Source organism: Phaethon aethereus (genome assembly GCF_964289735.1).
Source record: "Phaethon aethereus genome assembly, chromosome: Z".
Lineage (NCBI taxonomy): Eukaryota > Metazoa > Chordata > Aves > Phaethontiformes > Phaethontidae > Phaethon > Phaethon aethereus.
The window spans coordinates 57,586,924-57,595,157 of NC_138577.1; positions in this window are offsets into that span (position 1 = coordinate 57,586,924).

Below are 8,234 nucleotides of genomic sequence, written 5' to 3' on the forward strand. Positions count from 1 at the left end.
GCCCCGTCTAACGTGACCTTGAATGTTTCCAGTGTTGGGGCATCTACCACCTCTCTGGGCAACCCGTGCCAGTGTTTCAACACCCCCATTGTGAAAAATTTCTTCTTTATATCTAGTTGAAATGTACCCTCTTTTAGTTTAAAACCAGTATCCCTTGCCCTATTGCTTCAGGGCCTGCTAAAAAGTTTGTCCTCATCTTTCTTATAAGCCCCCTTAAAGTACTGGAAGGCTGCAATAAGGTTTCCCCAGAGCTTTCTCTTCTCCAGGCTGAACACCACCAACGCTCTCAGCCTGTCCTCAGAGGAGAGGTGTCCCATCCCTCAGATCATTTCTGTGGCCCTCTCCAACAGGTCCCTGTCTTTCCCATGCTGAGGGCTTCAGAGCTGGACACAGGACTCCAGGTGGGGTCTTACCAGAGTGGAGTAGAGGGGCAGAATCAACTCCCTCCACCTGCTGGCCACGCTGCTTTGGATGCAGCCCAGGATACGTTTGGGCTTCTGGGCTGTGTGCGCACATTTCTGGCTCATGTCCAGCTTTTCATCCACCAGTGCCCCCAAGACCTTCTCAGCAGGGCTGCTCTCGATCCCTTCATCCCCCAGCCCGTACTGATACTGGGGGTTTCGCCAACCCAGCTGCAGGACCCTGCACTTGGTCTTGTTGAACCTCATGAGGTCCACATGGGCCCATTGCCTTGAGCTTGTCCAGGTCCCTCTGGATGGCAACCTGTCCCTCAGGCGTGTCAACTGCACCACTCAGCTTGGTGTCACCTGCAAATTTGCTGAGGGTGCACTTGATCCCACTATGTCATTGATGAAGATATTAAAAGTGTACCAGTTCCAATATGCACCTCTGAGGGACACCACTTGTCACCAGTCTCCATCTGGACATTGAGCTGTTGACCACTACAGTCATGGATGCAACCATCAAACCAATTCCTCATCCACTGAACAGTCCACCCATCAAATCCAGATCTCTCCAATTTAGAGAGAAGGATATTTTGGGGGACCCTGTCAAAGGCCTTACAGAAGTCCAGATAGACAACATCTGTAGCTCTTCCCTTGTCCACTGATGTGGTCACTCTGTCACAGAATGCCACTAGGTTGGTCAGGCAGGACTTGCCCTTGGTGAAGCCATGCTGACTGTCTTGAATCATCTTCCTGTCCTCCATGTGCCTTAGCACAGCTTCTAGGAGGATCTGCTCCATGATCTCCCCAGGCACAGAGGAGAGGCTGATGGGTCCGCAGTAAGGTTTTTCAGTAAGGTTTGGGCCAGGAAGGTGTGATCTCTGTCATGAAAAGCATAGGAAGGCATATTACTTGTGGCCAGCACATTGAATGCCCAGGCTTTACAGGAATATCACTACTGTCCTCACCACGCTGGTGCTACACCTTCCCTGGGAATCACCGTCCCTGCACCAGTTCTCACAAGTGTAGTGCACATGGCCACAGGAATTTCGTGACTTGGAACATATCTTTAGCTTTGACATTTTGGGCTTGCTTCACCTGAAGCATCTCCAGAGCCATCAGGGGCGATGGCACGGGGGGCTCCTCCTGGCTGGGCTGGCTCAATGCCACATGCCACCATCACCATCTCAGGCCGCTTTGCTTACTGCTGTGAGGGCAGCAGGCTGCCTGTGGGCACCGGCTGCATTTATTGTTCAGGTCTCTCAACGGCTCAAAGGAAATGTATCTGCCTCTCTGGCAGAGCTCAGTTAGAGGAAACACCAGACTTTCCTTCTTTTTTCCAGCAAGTAGAAAATAAATTGGCTGCTTACCTTTTTTTCATTTATGTACATGAAAACATGAGTCATTTTTCATTATAAAACCAAATGCATTCAAAACTGCTTAAAATCAAATTAGGTGAGTTGAGTTTAAAAAACTACAGCTGCTCTTTGAAGGGAAAAGGAAACCCTGAACCAGTGGAAATCCTAACCTGAGCCCAGGGGAAAGAGGGTGTTTTGAAAAGGTGAAGTGAGCTTGGGAGAGCAGTCATTTCCAAATGTGCAGAGAGAGTATTTTCCTCATTCTGGAGCACTTATTTGGCTGTTCAGAGCTAAGAACTGGAAGGTAAAAGGAAGGGCAGAAACGTTTAATTTTCCTCTTCTAATCTATGAATATAAACAAGATGTAAAATGAGATTTATTACTGTTAAAAACTTGAAGGTCATTACGACCAGGAGCTAAATTTAAATCACAGGCTAAGGATCATATTACTTTTGTTCAATAAATCACTTAGTTTTAAATGTTGGACATGTTTTGATAAACCTTCTCTTTTGCAGTATGCATATAGTACCTCTATGTAATTACAAAGGAAAAAAGAAGAAATTAGATACCTCCCTCCACACATACAAAACCCTAGTTGAAATGTTGTTGGGGGGGATAACTGAATCACAGTTCTCTTCCAGAAGCTGTTTAACTGAGACCACAGGAAAGAACCATTAACTAGGAAAAGAAAATGGATCTTCATCACCCTCCTGCATCACAAAGAAAGTAAAAATTATTAATCTGAATAAACGTGTTAAACCTTGTAACTAAGTGAAGAATAGCTATGAGTCCTGAGTACATCCCCAGCTCAGCCAAAAGATATGTTGGATTTTATCAGCAAATGAGAATCAGAATTTCTTTGAGGAGAAAAAAAAAAAAAGAAACCCCACACATAGCAAAATGTAAGCACTAATTTAAATTGATGCTCCCTGCTTTTTGATTTAAATCATGATTAAACATGATGTTTTAAATCATCATGATAAATGAATTTCCCCTCTTGTCAGGACTCTCCTTATTAAACTGACACATCTAAATTCTCAGTTAGAAAGGCTCAGCTATTAGTCAACACAGATCTCCTGGAGGGGAAAAAAAAAAGTTTAATCCTGCTTCCCCATCTCCCTCTTTATAATCTAATTCTATTTTCTTCTATCGATTCTGTATTTATCACAGATACCCGTATTCTTTGTCATAAGGAATGTCACCTGCAGTTAAAATCATGCAAAGCAGAACAAAGGTTGCCTGGAGCACATGGTAAAGATGTATATTAAATGAAACACAGATGAATAGTGTTTCCTTAATACTTTGCCTAGGCTTTTTAGGATCTCTGTCCATCTGAAGTCTCCCTCCCACTCAGCCTTGCTTTTCCTGTTGCTGTTTTGTCATGCTTAGACCAAATGAGACCCAATATATTGGTCCAAGCCAACCATGAGACTTGTGGCAGAAGGTTCCCCCTGCAGCCTCCTTCCTCCCAGTGTTACCCAGTAAGTCCCTGGTACGTCAGGAGAGGATGACTGCTTCTCGACTCATGTCATCACTGTTTGGCACACCCACATCTTTGTTTGAGCAGATGCTCCACTGGTTCCTTGCATGTCAGGGGGCAAGCAGATTTGTTTTCTCCAGCAGCCCCCTTCAGCAGTCAAGCTGGTCTCGACACTCTCTGCCCAATTTTGGGCACTACGATGCCTGAGCACAGAGAGCCAGCTTACAGCACAAGACAGCCAGCCCGCCTGGGGACCCAGGTCCAGTTGCACAGCAGCAACAAAACTTGACTTTCCACGGAAGGGGGGGTGGCTGCAGAGGCACTTCCATGCCGACACACTGTCGATGTCTCTAGGTGGGTTGCCACACTTCTAGGAATTTTTACCTTAGTGCAGTATTGCCCCAGTCCATGAGGGCCCATTGCAGAAAGCTTTTCCCCACCCCTGACCCTGGTTTATTCTAATACAGTGCTCTAACACTCTTCTGAGAAGGTGCTTGTAAACACTGTTAAGCATGCTTCAGTCACCTCTGGTAATTCTGTTAAATGATTTTATGTATATATCTGTCAGCAACCAAATGAGGAGGTGAACTCTGTAAGTTTTTACTAAAACACCTTTTCCTTTAGTAACCTCTAATAGTCCATTTGTTAGTTGCGTTTTGTCACGCAGCTTCTGGTGTTTTCCTTTTTTTGCTGGGGGTCCAGTGTACTGGGTTTTTACTCCTTTTAAGTAACAAACAAGAAAAACCAAGTAAGGAAACCCTGGTACATAGCAGGCATCTTTGTCACACATGTGGAGTATTGACACACGAGGGAGGCAGAAGGGTGACTGCACGGGAGCACTGCGCAGATGACAGTGACAGACAAGCAACCCCAGCACCCGATGACTGAATTGTGCCTGGGAAGGCAAAACTGGGCATTTGGTCAACAACCAGGACACCACGTAGAAATGGGACTATCCCTCCCTGTGGAGATCAGGGAAGATGGGCCAGACGTTACTGGTTTAACTGCACAATCCTATCTGCTGCTGTAGGAAGTACTTTAACTGCAAATTGAACTTCAGAAATGTAGAACAAGGATCAATCACATTTCAGTTTGATCCTAAGCGAGATACCAATATAAATATATTGGTATTTATATTGGTATAAATATATACCAATATAAATACCAATATATTTGGTATATATATTGGTATTTATATATATAAATATATAAATTTATATATATAAATATATATATTTATATAAATATAAATATATATTTATATATTTATATAAATAAATATATAAACTATTTTTTATATAAAAAATAGTTTTATTTTTTTATATTAAAAAAATATATATATAGGTCTGGGGATTCTTCTCATGACAAGGGAAGAAAAGTCACATAACATTAAATGCTTGCAAAACAGCACTTACCCATTTTCTTTATTTGTTTAAATAAACTGTAGTGTTAATATACTGATTCATATTCATTTAATACTATAGCATTACTAATGTAAAACTACTGATGTGGTATTATTAAACTGATCAATAAACTGCAGATAACTGTTGCTCAGGAGTAAGCCTAGATCTTTGTAAACACAGCCTCTCACAATGGGGTGTCTTAATAGTGTTGTATGGATTTGACACTTTCCTTTTCCTTCTTTTGTGCATTCCTGCTTTCACTGATGTCATGATTTTGCAGTTAGCTTACTATGCAGGCATCCCAAAGAACCTGCAGTGGACTGAAAGTGAATACTACCATTAGGTGCTTTTTAGGATGATAAGGGGAGGGCCACAGTCATAGTATCTTGGGTGCCACCAGCACTGTTGAACTCAGTTCCCTGTTGTGTCAGTCAATGCAGAGCAGATGTATATCACAGACAGGACAGCAGGCTGCCTATGCCACATACCCTCCACGTGCCTCAAAAAGTTTCCTGGCACAGCGTAAAGGATATACAGGCTGGCTATACAGTCACAAGCCAGGGCCCTGGATCCAAAAGAAACAGCAGCTTCAGGTGATCCTAAAAGCAGATCACACTCCATTGTACAGAACAGAGAAGAAAGAACATCAGGATCTCTCCACAAATCTGTCCTGAAGGGAAAACTGCCTTCTGAACCCAGTCTGAAGATTGGTGTTAAGTCTGGCTGTGTTGCAAGAATGTACCAGAGGCATCCACAGCAAAGTAAGGCTCATACCGTATCAGTCCTGTCTTGACTATGGTCAGCTCCTGGAGTGGTGTTGGGGAATCGTAACATTCTTCACATCCTTCTTCTATAATAATATTAAAATAACACACAGCTTGGTGTGAAGTAGTAAATAAACCACGAAATGGTTCATGTGCTAACAATTCAAGGTTTCTTGAATCTGATACAGAGGCAGTATTCTCCTTTGCTGTACAAAGAGGATCTTGAAGAGAGAGCAGTCCATAAACGCAGCACACTAAAAGCCACTCAAGGCTCATGCCCACATTTGACCGGGGTGCTTGCCAACAGGGTTCCCCTGAAGTTCAGCCCCTTCAGCCCAGAGGTCTGAACACTTCTCATCCTCGCAAGTATTTGGGCACATCTTTCCCATGACTACATGTCATGGGAAATCAAACAGAGCTTTGAGCACCTCCTTCAACGCATACTCAAGAATACTTGCGCATCGTGTAAGGTCAAGAATACTTGCACATTGTGCAAGGAACCATGAAGGACTCCCTGGGCTGACAGGGCAGGAAGCACAAGTGACCATGTCACAAAGCCGTTTCTCATATGGAGGACCACGTATTTTAATTTTCTTGCCCAAGTACTCAGCTGAGATACCACCCAAGTGAGGGCTAGCTGCTCTCTCTTCACAGGTGAACGAGATGCAGAGCTCAGACCCTGCTTTAGGGGAGGTTCACCCTTTTCAAGAGGGATAAGAGATACCAAAGCGACCGACACCACAAGGGGAAAAGGGGCCGGGAGGGCGAGCGGCAGTGGGGCAGCGGTACCCTGCCTCGCAGTGGCTCCTGGTGGCCCTGCGGGAGGTTACACCCGCGGCGTGGACACTCCCACTCCCTGACCCCACACACGTGGGACTGGTGGGCTCACTGGAGGGGTTTTGCCGGAATGTTTTTTGCTGCACGGGGACTGGGGTGCTAAATATTGATACCAGTTCTGAGGATGCGGTTGGATAAGGCATCAGGGACGTGAATTCAGGCTAATCGACACAGGATGTATTGACCGTGAAATGCATCCACAGGGCTGAGTCAGTCCCGCCGTCTCTCAAGGTTATGTTACCCCATCTGTTAACAAGTGTCTGGGACAGCTTCACAGTCAGTCCCACTGCTGTGTGGGTCATTGGGATGCTGATGCACGGAACAGTATTTTGGGTACCCACAGTCAGCCCCACTACCTGTGGCAGACCAAAGGACAGACCCCATATCCCAAAATTAGACTACCACCACCCAACCAGCCTGGACACCCTTCATGTACTGCAGCTGCCTCTGGGGACAGCAGGTCTGTCACGTACCAGGGGACACCTCTGTCCCCACCCTGCAGCAGGGAGGGAAGCAGCTGCAGGTGTGTGACCCTGCTCCATCATACCACTGTGGGCTGTAGCATGGTGCCTGAGCCTCTCTGATGCTCAGGAGCTGGGGTGCCAGTAAGTAAATCAAAGCTCTCACCAAGTGGTGCTCCCACCTGGAGCAAGAGGGATGCCAAGTGGGCTGCAATCTTATGAGGCATGTCCCTGACTCGAGGGGTTTCAGGTGGGAGCTAAGTAGGTCAGGTCTCCCACTCTCCCAGCAGCAAGTGGTGCTGAGAAGAGACGGAGCATTGCCCATGATCCTGGGCTCAGATTTCAGTACCTTTTTGGGAAGACACATTTCTACCTCTCCTTTCCTTTCCATTAGCAGCCTGGCACTTGCTCCTGATTTCTCTGCTTTTCTCCTCTGTAGACTTGACATTCACATTCCACAGGAAAATACTGCACAGTCCCACATTGCACTGTGACAGCCTGAGCCACTCCTGTGCAGAGTCACAGGTGACAAAGATAAAGAAGAAGTCATTGTCAGATGGCTGAGATTTGACCCCATGCTGCCAACAGCACCTCTGAGGAAATAGTTATACCTTTGACCCTGTGAAGCATAGGCATATCCAGGCCAAGAAAAAAAAATTAAAAAAAAAAAAATCACATGCAAGAAATCTACTGTTTGGTCCCCTTGCAGAGAAATTCAAGGTCTCAAAACTGGACTTTCAAAATGGCAGAGTATTCAGATGTTTCCATTTCAGATGTTGAATTACTTAGACTTTTTTCCAAAGAAGATGTCCCTAGCAAGGACATCTGCTTGAGTCTGCAAAAAAAAAATACTGCCTACAAGAGTGAAGAGACAATACACACACTTCAGGCTAACTTCACAGCAGCTGTATCTGCTTCTCCGTAAGCGTAAAAATTTCTACAGCCTTGCAGCTTTCCTTAGCACCCAAATCACTGTTGCTGCTGCTATAGAAAAGACTCTGGATAACTCCCTCCTGTCCTCACCAGCACCCCAGAGCTGTTTTCCTGCCCAGCAAATGAGTTTTTCACTCTACTGGTGTCAGGTAGCAAGGCATGCCTTTTGGACAGGTAGGAGAGGGGATGCTGGAAGAGCTGCAGCATGGGAGCATCACACAGCCCAGTAACCCTGCCCAGCAAAAGTGGTGGCTCTGCAGTCACCACCATCCTCCCACAATGCCACCCAGCATTTGAATTATCTACAGTCTTCTGCGTCCTGTGCTCTCACCAGCTCCCACACTGTGCACTGGTGTTTTTCAAGCATTAAAAAGCCCTTACACAGAATTTACATTTCCATTATTCTGAAGACATACAGCAACTTCTGAGTAGGATTAAATTACATTACACTTACTTAATAAAGTACGTGTATTGTACATAAAGCCCTTTTGCAATGCCCTAGCAGTATGCACAGGGATTTAGGATCCAGTGACTCATGGTTCTTTCACACTTGGTTCACTGTTACCACGTTATTGGGCAAATCTCCCTGTGCTG